Source organism: Phocoena phocoena, chromosome X, assembly GCF_963924675.1.
Source record: "Phocoena phocoena chromosome X, mPhoPho1.1, whole genome shotgun sequence".
NCBI classification, from domain to species: domain Eukaryota; kingdom Metazoa; phylum Chordata; class Mammalia; order Artiodactyla; family Phocoenidae; genus Phocoena; species Phocoena phocoena.
The window spans coordinates 50,522,024-50,534,912 of NC_089240.1; the positions used below are offsets into that span (position 1 = coordinate 50,522,024).

Below are 12,889 nucleotides of genomic sequence, written 5' to 3' on the forward strand. Positions count from 1 at the left end.
GCTCGCGCCCGTCTCTGGGGTTTGCGCTTTTTAGCCGCGGCTCGCGCCCTTCTCTGGAGTTCCTTTAAGCAGCGCTCTTAAACCCCTCTCCTCGCGCGCCAGGAAACAAAGAGGGAAGAAAAAGTCTCTTGCCTCTTCGGCCGGTGCAGGCTTTTCCCCGAACTCCCTCCCGGCTAGTCGTGGCGCACCAACCCCTCCAGGCTATGCTCAAGCCGCCAACCCCAGTCCTCTCCCCGCGCTCCGTCCAAAACCGAAACCCGAGCCTCAGCTCGCAGCCCCGCCCGCCCCGGCGGGTAAGCAGACAAGCCTCTCGGGTTGGTGAGTGCCGGTCGGCACCGATCGTCTGTGCAGGAATCCCCCCGCTTTGCCCTCCGCACCCGTCGCTGTGCTCCACTCCGCGGTCCCGAAGCTCCCCCCTCCGCCTCCCGCAGTCTCCGCCCGCGGAGGGGCTTCCTAGTGTGTGGAAACTTTTCCTCCTTTACAGCTCCCTCCCACTGGTGCAGGTGCCGTCCTTATTCTTTTGTCTCTGTTTTTTCTTTTTTCTTTTGCCCTACCCAGGTACGTGGGGAGTTTCTTGCCTTTTGGGAGCTCTGAGGTCTTCTGCCAGCCTTCAGTAGGTGTTCGGTAGGAGTTGTTCCACGTGTATATGTATTTCTGGTGTATCCGTGAGGAGGAAGGCGATCTCCACGTCTTACTCTTCCGCCATCTTCCCGCCCAGCCGTAACATGCAATTTAAATCACTTTCCAAATGTGTTTCAGAAACTCATTAAAGTACTCCAGTTCATTACAAGAGAAAATACAGGGAGAACACACCTGCTAATTCCACTCTATAGATTAGGGATAGTTTTTCAGGGTAGTTAAAAGACCTAATAACCACCGCAGCACTGATAAGATACAAGTATATGTGCTCAAGAATTAAATATCTACGTAAGCCATAAACATGCTTTCCTAACATTTTGATACTCACCCCAAAGGTACTTAATTATCTGACCACCAGCCACCTGCAGTGCTACTGACTTGGTCTTGGAGTTGCAGCACAGATGGATTATGACCCCATCCACTGTCACATATGAACTGACAAGAGTAAAAAAAAAAAAAAAAAAAAGGAAATGGACCATTTTTCTCAAAAGTACTGACATTTCATTGATTTTGCAAAACAGAAAAAGATATAATTTTCCTTTGGTGCTGCACTGCCTATTTCAATATAACATAAATATAATAAATGCACACCCATATGTATATACACAGTAATAGATAAACTATTGCAAGCGCAAGCCCAAGTAAAGCAGTTACCTGTCACATGTCATTATTTTCCACAATGTCAATAAACTAGGTGTCTACATTGTGAGGTCATCACTCCTATTCTGGCAGAAACTTTATGTAACTTATTTCAATTTACTGCATTAAATAAAGCAGTGAATCTGTAGGAAAGTGAGCACACTTAATACCTCTATTGCTATTATATTCATTCATAGAAACCTGTGGGTCTCCCTTAATGGGAAGAGGGGAATCTGTTATTGCCATTTTAGTTTTTCCTGAGTCAATGAACCAAGAGTAGACATGTCTTAAAGGAAGTGGAAGAGGTACGATAAAAGCAAATGGTGCCAATGCTAACATTTATTCAAAGAGTTCTTAACAAATCTCCAAAAACTCCAAAATGCCACAAATTTGGGGAGGATAAATTATCTGACAAGTTAAGGGAATAGACTCTGGAGGTGCAATGGCTAGAATTGGATCCTGGCTCCACCTGCGTTATCTCAGGCAAGTTACTTAAACTGCTCTGTGCCTCAGCTGCCTCAGCTGTACAATGAGGGCGCCAAACAGTACATACTTCAGAGAGGTATTGTGAGAAATAAGTGAGTTAATATAGGAAATGCACTTAAAAGAGTACCTTTTACAAAGCACAAGCTATAGTAAATGTAAGCTATAAGTTGATTGGGGGACTACATATCCATCAAAGACATTAACATTTTGCATGAACAAAACAGTCTTTTTTGAGAAACAAAAGTCAAAGCAGCAGAAATATATTTTAAATGACTTCTCACTTCCTTTACAGCAAATGAGATGATGGCATCTACCTTTTACAAGATAATGATAAAAAAACCTTCAAATTTGGAGTAGTAGAAACATGCATAATTTAGGCATTTCTAATGTAAATTGCTCTGTTTTCCAAAGGAAGCCCTGTTAAGTCTGCATGCATGCAGCTAGCACATATTCTGCATCCAGACATATTCACAAAACCTTCTTAAAAATATGAAGCATTATTGGGATTTCCCTGGTGGTCCAGTGGTTAAGACTCCACACTCCCAATGCAGGGAGCCCAGGTTCAATCCCTGGTTGGGGAACTAGATACCGCATGCTACAACTAGAAAAGATCCTGTGTGCCGCAACTAAGACCTGGCGCAGCCAAAATAAATCAAAAATAAATACTTTTTAAAAACATGAAGCATTATCATTCAAGTTAATGAAGTTAATGACTGCATTTGGAATATGCTTTATGTATACAATAAAGAGAGGTTCCTAATTTTGCAACAACGGTTTTCAGAATTTCAAGCTAACCAGTAGACCTTTAATTACATGTGAATCTGGGGATTACTATCAATGTATGCCTAAGGTGCCGAGTTTTGACACTGGTAACCTGAGGATTTCTTGGAGCTGTCCAGACAACGCTATCTGCTGCACAACAGGGTTTGTAATACAGAAAACAGCATTCATTAATGAAACCTGTTACGTGACAAAGATGCAGTCAGGAATCAAAATGAAACTCAGGGCCAGGGAGCTATGAAATTTTAGCAAAGAAAAATAGAAGAGGCTTTCTAGTAATAAATGCAATCAAGTACCAAACAAAATGTATAGGAGGCCGGAAGAAGTATTTTGAAGTCACTAAATCAAAATGAAGTGCATATATATAGATCTCATAATTGATTTTAATAACTAACAAGGGTAATTAGAGTGGCTAATTCTCATAGGCTAATAATTACTCTGCTGGAATGTAAGTATAAGCTGAATTAAAATTCTTAACACACCTTAAAAATGTTTTGCCTCATCTATTGGTATTTGTGCTATTTTTCACCAATTCTTGATGCATTTTAATCTATATTTTGACATGACTAAAAACTAGACTTAACCCTCTTGCTAAGTATGTCTAAAAAGGAAGCCACTGCCCCTCAACTCTGCTCAGTGGAAGTAAAAATCAAAAATAAAGTCCTAGGCTCATAAAAGACAGAAGCCTAACTCTATCCACATATTAACACATGGAATACAGGGAATTGTTGGAATGCCTAATATTGAGCTGTCCCTGCTTGTTATCCATCTCAGAAGGGGCCACAGTCAGATGGTGAATGACAGAGCTTGGGGTGGACTGACTGTGGCTCACAGCCAGGAAAACGTCTTCCTGAACCCAGGTGAGAAGGCTGAGCTTCAGTGGGCTTACTTCTTCATCTTCACTCTTCTCAAACTGAATTCTGTTTTAAATATTGAAGAATTTTCAAAACATGAGTAAGACTTCGACATCACCGAGATTTTCCTGAATGAAGAATGAACCACTTTATATACAGTCAACTCCTTATTTGGAGGGACACAACCTGAGGTAATGCCCAATACTAGAAAATCCAAAAATAATGTTTGCCTTGCTTAAGAATATGTTTTTCTAGTATTTAAAATTAAGTACCTTATACTCTGAGATCTTTAGATTTGAAGAGAACATTTCAAGAAACTGACTACAGAAGAAAAACTGACTGCCCCAGGTCCTACACTAATAAACCCCAGGAGTGTTCCATTGTTACCACTTACCAGCATTCAAACCAGGCTCCAGCAGATATTTAGGCCTCAGTAGAATGGATCCTTTCCTAAGCATCTCATATCAAAATGAGTAATTATTTTGGGAGATGACTTCTTTGCCACTAATGCCTTCCTCCTGTAGCATTCAGACACTGGAGGAGGGCCTGTTTTTACTACTTCACGCGGCAACTCACAATGGCTACTTCCTGCCTTTCAGCTCAAGCAGCAGATCCTCAGCGGGCACTGAAGAAGCTGAGGCACTAGTCTGATCTTCCTATTCAACCAGCTCTCCCTGGACTCAGTCTCTCCACTACATTCAGCCCCACACAGGAGCATTCCTGCCTCGGGTTCTCACTGACACTCTTCTGCCCACCACACCCAACATTCTCAATCCTTCTCTGGCAATCCTAAACCTCTCTCTTTTTCAAAGTTCAAGGTAATTTATTTATGCCCTTCATGAAATCTTCTCTAAATGACTTAGAGCTATCCTTCCCACAATCTTTTAAAACATTAAACTATATTCTCAATTGCCTCACGCTTTCTAGTTTGCCTTAAATCTGTCCTCTAAACTTTCAAGTCTGTGAAATGAAATAATCCATGTACTTGCTCTTTGAAAAATTACTAAGCATTATACAGACAGCTCCCAAATCATACACAGGTAGGAAATATATTCATTTATTAAATATATTGCATATAATGACATTTAAGAAACATAGTTATATTCAGTTATTGGCTCATTATTCCCATTAATTTAGAAATAAATGTTCCCAGGAGACAAAGTAGTGCAGTAATTAAGAACATGGGTTTGGAGGGGGGAAGCTTCAGAGCCACAGAGGACAGCGCAGCAACAGGGGTGCGGAGGGCAAAGTGGAGAGATTCCCTCACAGAGGATGGGTGCCAGCCAGCACTCACCAGCCTGCGAGGCTTGTCTGCTCACCCACCAGGGCGGGTGGGGGCTGGGAGCTGAGGCTCCAGCTTCGGAGGTCGGATCTCAGGGAGAGGACTGGGGTTGGCTGCATGAACACAGCCTGAAGGGGGCTAGTGCACCACAGCTAGGCGGGAGTGTGTCCGGGGACAAGGTCTGGAGCTGCCGAAGAGGCAAGAGACTTTTTCTTGCCTCTTTATTTCACGGTGCACGAGGAGAGGGGATTAAGAGCACCACCTGAAGGAGCTCCAGAGATGGGCACAAGCCACAGCTATCAGCGAGGAACCCAGAGATGGGCATGAAATTTTAAGGCTGCTGCTGCAGCCACCAAGAAGCCTGTGTGCAAGCACAGGTCACTATCCACACCTCCCCTCCCAGAAGCCTGTGTAGCCCGCCACTGTCAGGGTTCCGTGATCCACGGACAACTTCCCGGGAGAACACACAGCATGTCTCAGGCTGGTGCAACGTCATGATGGCCTCTGCCACCACAGGCTCGGACTGCATTCCGCACCCCGCCCTCCCTCCCTGCCCACCAGCCCCCACCCCCCGGCTTGAGTGAGCTAATAAGCTACTCCTTTAACCCCATCTGGTCTGAGCGGGAACAGATGGCCTCAGGCGACCTACATGCAGAGGCGGGGCCAAATCCAAAGCTGAACCCCAGGGGCTGTGCGAATAAAGAAGAGAAAGGGAAACCTCTCCCAGCAGCCTCAGGAGCAGCAGATTAAATCTCCACACTCAACTCGATGTACCCTGCATCTGTGGAATACCTGAATAGACAACGAATCATCCCAAATTGTGGTGGTGGATTTTTGGAGCAAGGATATATATATATTTTTGCCTTATTCTCATTTTGTGAGTGTGCATGTGTATGCTTCTGTGTGTTTTTGTCTGTACAGCTTTGCTTTTACCATCTGTCCTAGGGTTCTGCCTGTCCATTTTTCTTAGTATAGTTTTTAGCACTTGTTACCATTGGTGGATTTGTTTTTTGGTTTGGTTGCTCTCTTTTTTCTTTCTTTATCTCCTTTTTTTAAATTAATTTTTAATAATTATTTTTTGTTTCTATCTTAACAACTTTATTATATTTTTTCTTTCTTTCTTTCTTTTCTTTCTTTCTTTGTTTCTCTCTCTCCCTCTCCCTCCCTCCCTCCCTCCCCCCCCACTCCGCCCCCCCCTTTCTTTCTTTCTTTTCTTCTCCCTTTTCTTCTTAGCCGTGTGGATGACAGGGTCTAGGTGCTCCAGCCAGGTGGCAGGCCTGTGCCTCTGACGTGGGAAATCTGAGTTCAGGACGTTGGTCCACCAGAGACCTCCCAGATCCACGTAATATCAAATGGTGAAAATCTCCCAGAGATCTCCATCTCAAGGCCAAGACCCAGCTCCACTCAATGACCAGCAAGCTACAGTGCTGGACACCCTATGACAAACAACTAGCAAGACAGGAACAAAATACCATAAGCAGAGAGGCTGCCTAAAGTCATAATCAGATCACAGACCCCCAAAAAGCACCACCAGAGGCAGAACTGCCCACCAGAAAGACAAGATCCAGCCTCATCCACCAGAACACAGGCACTAGTTCCCTCCACCAGGATGCCTACACAACCCACTGAACCAACCTCAACCACTGGGGGCAGACACCACGGACAACGGGAACTACGAACCAGTAGCCTGTGAAAAGGAGACCCCAAACACAGTAATTTAAGCAAAATGAGAAGACAAAGAACCACACAGCAGATGAAGGAGCAAGATAAAAACTCATCAGACCAAACAAATGAAGAGGAAATAGGCAGTCTACCTGAAAAAGAATTCAGAGTAATGATAGTAAAGATGATCAAAAATCTTGGAAATAGAAAGGAGAAAATAGAAGAAACGTTTGACAAGGACCTAGAAGAACTAAAGAACACACAAGCAATGATGAAAAACACAATAAATGAAATTAAACATTCTCTATAAGGGATCAACAGCAGAATAAATGAGGCAGAAGAACAGATAAGTGACATGGAAGACAAAATGGTGGAAATAAGACTGCAGAACAGAATAGAGAAAAAAGAATGAAAAGAATTGAGGACAGTCTCAGAGACCTCTGGGACCAACATTAAACACACCAACATTCGAATTATAGGGGTCGCAAAAGAAGAAGAGAGAAAGAAAGGGACTGAGAAAATACTTGAGATTACAGTTGAAAATTTCCCTAATATGGGAAAGGAAATAGTAAATCAAGTCCAGGAAGCACAGAGATTCCCATAAAGGATAAATCCAAGGAGAAACACGCCACAACACATATTAATCAAACAATCAACAATTAAATAGAAAGAAAAAATATTGAAGGCAGCAAGGGAAAAACAACAAATAGCACACAAAGGAATCCCTATAAGGTTAACAGCTGATCTTTCAGCAGAAACTCAGCAAGCCAGAAGGGAGTGGCAGGACCTATTTAAAGTGATGAAAGGGAAAATGTACAACCAAGATTACTCTACCCAGCAAGGATTTCATTCATATTTGATGGAGAAATTAAAACCTTTACAGACAAGCAAAAGCTAAGAGAATTCAGCACCACCAAACCAGCTTTACAACAAATGCTAAAGGAACTTCTCTGGGCAGGAAACACAAGAGAAGGAAAAGACCTACAATGACAAACCCAAAACAATCAAGAAAATGGGAATAGGAACATACATATCGATAATTACCTTAAATGTAAATGGACTAAATGCTCTCACCAAAAGACACAGACTGGCTGAATGGATACAAAAACAAGACCAGTATATATGCTGTCTACAAGAGACCACTTCAGACCTAGGGACACATACAGACTGAAAGCGAGGGGATGGAAAAAGATATTCCATGCAAATGGAAATCAAAAGAAAGCTGGAGTAGCAATTCTCATGTCAGACAAAATAGACCTTAAAACAAAGACTATTACAAGGGACAAAGAAGGACACTATCTAATGATCAAGAGATCGATCCAAGAAGAAGATATAACAATTGTAAATATTCATGCACCCAACATAGGAGAACCTCAATACATAAGGCAAATACTAACAGCCATAAAAGGGGAAATTGACAGTAACACGATCATAGTAGGGGACTTTAACACCCCACTTTCACCAATGGAAAGAACATCCAAAATGAAAATAAATAAGGAAACACAAGCTTTAAATGACGCATTAAACAAGATGGACTTAATTGATATTTATTGGACATTCCATCTAAAAACAACAGATTACACTTTCTTGTCAACTCCTCATGGAACATTCTCCAGGACAGATCATATGTTGTGTCACAAAACAAGCCTTGGTAAATTTAAGAAAACTGAAATTGTATCAAGTATCTTTTCCGACCACAACGCCATGAGACTAGATATCAATTACAGGAAAAGATCTGTAAGAAATGCAAACACAGGGAGGCAAAACAACACACTACTTAATAACCAAGAGATCACTGAAGAAATCAAAGTGGAAATCAAAAAATACCTAGAAACAAATGACAATGAAAGCAAAACGACCCAAAACCTATGGGATGCAGCAAATGCAGTTCTAAGAGGGAAGATTATAGCACTACAATCCTACCTTAAGAAACAAGAAACATCTCAAAGAAACAACCTAACCTTACACCTAAAGCAATTAGAGAAAGAAGAATAAAAAAACCCCAAAGTTAGCAGAAGGAAAGAAATCATAAAGATCAGATCAGAAATAAATGGAAAAAAATGAAGAAAACGATAGCAAAGATCAATGAAACTAAAAGCTGATTCTTTGAAAAGATAAACAAAATTGATAAAACGTGAGCCAGACTCATCAAGAAAAAAAGGGAGAAGACTCAAATCAATAGAATTAAAAATAAAAAAGGAGAAGTAACAACTGACACTGCAGAAATACAAAAGATCATGAGAGATTACTACAAGCAACTCTATGCCAATAAAATGGACAACCTGGAAGAAATGGACAAATTCTTAGAAATGCACAACCTGCCAAGACTGAATCAGGAAGAAATAGAAAATATGAACAGACCAATCACAAGCACTGAAATTGAAACTGTGATTTAAAATCTTCCAACAAACAAAAGCCCAGGACGAGATGGCTTCACAGGCAAATTCTATCAAACATTTAGAGAAGAGCTAACACTGATCCTTCTCAAACTCTTCCAAAATATAGCAGAGGGAGGAATACTCCCAAATTCCTTCTACGAGGCCACCATCACCTTGATACCAAAACTAGACAAGGATGTCACAAAGAAAGAAAACTACAGGCCAATATCACTGATGAACATAGATGCAAAAATCCTCAACAAAATACTAGCAAACAGAATCCAACAACACATTAAAAGGATCATACACCATGATCAAGTGGGGTTTATTCCAGGAATGCAAGGATTCTTCAATGTATGCAAATCAATCAATGTGATAAACCATATTAACAAATTGAAGGAGAAAAACCATATGATCAACTCAATAGATGCAGAGAAAGCTTTTGACAAAACTCAACACCCATTTATGATAAAAACCCTGCAGAAAGTAGGCATAGAGGGAACTTTCCTCAACATGATAAACGCCATATATGACAAGCCCACAGCAAACATCATCCTCAATGGTGAAAAACTGAAAGCATTTCCACTAAGATCAGGAACAAGACAAGGTTGCCCATTCTCACCACTCTTATTCCACATAGTTTTGGAAGTTTTAGCCACAGCAATCAGAGAAGAAAAGGAAATAAAAGGAATCCAAATAGAACTACCATATGACCCAGCAATCCCACTGTTGGGCATATACCCTGAGAAAACCAAAATTCAAAAAGAGTCATGTACCAAAATGTTCATTGCAGCTCTATTTACAATAGCCCGGAGACGGAAACAACCTACATGCCCATCATCGGATGAATGGATAAAGAAGATGTGGTACATATATAGAATGGAATATTACTCAGCCATAATAAGAAACGAAATTGAGTTATTTGTAATGAGGTGGATAGACCTAGAGTCTGTCATACAGAGGGAAGTAATTTAGAAAGACAAAGACAAATACCGTATGCTAACACATATATATGGAATTTAAGAAAAAAAAATGTCATGAAGAACCTAGGGGTAAGACAGGAATAAAGACACAGACCTACTGGAGAACGGACTTGAGGATGTGGGGAGGGGGAAGGGTGAGCTGCGACAAGGCGAGAGAGAGTCATGGACATATACACACTAACAAACGTAGTAAGGTAGATAGCTAGTGGGAAGCAGCCACATGGCACAGGGATATTGGCTCGGTGCTTTGTGACAGCCTGGAGGGGTGGGATAGGGAGGGTGGGAGGGAGGGAGATGCAAGAGGGAAGACCTATGGGAACATATGTATATGTATAACTGATTCACTTTGTTATAAAGCAGAAACTAACACACTATTGTAAAGCAATTATACCCCAAAAAAGATGTTAAAAAAAAAAAGAAATGGAAAAGGAGAAGTAACAACTGACACTGCAGGTATACAAAGGATCATGAGAGATTACTACAAGCAACTCTATGCCAAGAAAATGGACAACCTGGAAGAAATGGACAAATTCGTAGAAATGCACAACCTTCCAAAACTGAACCAGGAAGAAATAGATTATATGAGCAGACCCATCATAAGCACTCAAATTAAAACTCTGATTAAAAATCTTCCAACAAACAAAAGCCCAGGACCAGATGGTTTCATGGGCGAATCCTATCAACTGTTTAGAGAAGAGCTAACACCTATCCTTCTCAAACTCTTCCAAAATATAGCAGAGGGAGGAACACTCCAAAACTCTTTCTACGAGGCCACCATCACCCTTATATCAAAACCAGACAAATATGTCACAAAGAAAGAAAACTACAGGCCAATAACCCTGATGAACATGGATTCAAAAATCCTCAACAAAATACTAACAAACAGAATCCAACAGCACAGTAAAATGATCATGCAATATGATCAAGTGGGGTTTACTCCAGGAATGCAAGGATTCTTCAATATACGCAAATCAATCAATGGGACACACCATATTAACAAACTGAAGGAGAAACACCATATGATCATCTCATAGATGCAGAGAAAGCTTTTGACAAAATTCAACACCCACTTATGATACAAAACCTCCAGAAAGCAGGCACAGAGGGAACTTACCTCAAGATAATAAAGGCCATATATGACAAACCCACAGCCAACATCGTCCTCAATGGTGAAAAACGGAAACCTTTTCCGCTAAGATCAACAACAAGATAACGTTGCCCACACTCACCAGTATTATTCAAAATAGTTTTGGAAGTTTTAGCCACAGCAATTGGAGAAGAAAAAGAAATAAAAGGAATCCAAGTTGGGAAAGAAGAAGTAAAGCTGTCTCTGTTTGCAGATGACATGATACTATACAGAGAGAATCCTAAAGATGCTACCAGAAAACTACTAGAGCTAATCAATGAGTTTGGTAAATGAGCAAGATACAAAATTAATGCACAGATATCCCTTGCATTCCTATACACTAAGGATGAATAATCTGAAAGTGAAATTAAGAAAACACTCCCATTTACCATTGCAACAAAAACAATAAAATATCCAGGAATAAACCTGCCTAAGGAGACAAATGACCTGTATGCAGAAAATTATAAGACACTGATGAAAAAAATTAAAGATGGTACAAATAGATGGAGAGATATACCATGGTCTTGGATTGGAAGAATCAACATTGTGAAATGACTATACTACTCAAAGCAATCTACAGATTCAATGTAATCCCCATCAAACTACCAATGGCATTTTTCACAGCACTAGAACAAAAAATTTCACAGTTTGTATGGAAACACAAAAAAACCCCGAATAGCCAAAGCAATCTTGAGAACGATAAACGGAGCTGGAGAAATCAGGCTCCCAGTTTTCAGACTATACTACAAAGCTACAGTAATCAAGACAGTATGGTACTGGCACAAAAACAGAAATATAGACAATGGAACAGGATAGAAAGTCCAGAGATAAACCCACGCACATATGGTCACCTTATCTTTGATAAAGGAGGCAACAATATATAGTGGAGAAAAGAGAGCCTCTTCAATAAGTGCTGCTGGGAAAACTGGACAGCTACATGTAAAAGAATGAAATTAGAACACTCCCTAACACCATACGTACAAAAAAACTCAAAATGGATTAAAGACCTAAATGGAAGGCCAGACACTATCAAACTCTTAGAGGAAAACATAGGCAGAACACACTATGACCTAAATCACAGCAAGATCCTTTTTGACCCACCTCATAGAGGAGTGGAAATAAAAACAAAAATAAATAAATGGGATCTAATGGAAATTAAAAACTTTTGCACAGCAAAGGAAACCATAAACAAGAGCAAAAGACAACCCTCAGAATGGGAGAAAGTATTTGCAAATGAAGCAACTGACATAGGATTAATCTCCAAAATTTACAAGCAGCTCATGCAGCTCAATAACAAAAAATCAAACAACCCAATCCAAAAATGGGCAGAAGACCTAAATAGACATTTCTCCAAAGAAGATTGCCAACAAATACATGAAAGAATGCTCAACATCATTAATCATTAGAGAAATGCAAATCAAAACCACAATGAGGTATCGCCTCACACCAGTCAGAATGGCCATCATCAAAAAATCTATGAACAATAAATGCTGGAGAGGGCGTGGAGAAAACGGAACCCTCTTGCACTGTTGGTGGGAATGTAAATTGATACAGCCGCTATGGACAACAGTACGGAGGTCCTTTCAAAAACTAAAAATAGAACTGCCATACGACCCAGCAATGCCACTACTGGGCATATACCCTGAGAAAACCATAATTCAAGAAGAGTCATGTACCACAATGTTCATTGCAGCTGTATTTACAATAGCCAGGACAGAAATGGAAGCAACCTAAGTGTCCATCGACAGATGAATGGATAGAGAAGATGTGGCACATATATACAATGGAATATTACTCAGCCATAAAAAGGAACGAAATTGTGTTATACGTAGTGAGGTGGATGGACCTAGAGTCTGTCATACAGAGTGAAGTAAGTCATAAAGAGAAAAGCAAGTACCGAATGCTAACACATATATATGGAATCTAAAAAAAATGATCATGAAGAACCTAGGGGAAGGACGGGAATAAAGATGCAGACCTACTAGCAAATGGACTTGAGGACACAGGGAGGCGGAATGGTAAGCTGGGACAAAGTGAGAGAGTTGCGCATACATATATAC

General features: G+C 40.6%; 1 pseudogene; it reads right to left on the bottom strand.

Moving 5' to 3' along the window:
- Window positions 1–12,889, bottom strand: part of LOC136142526 (elongator complex protein 1-like) — a 43,342-nt pseudogene that overhangs the window by 11,556 nt on the left and 18,897 nt on the right.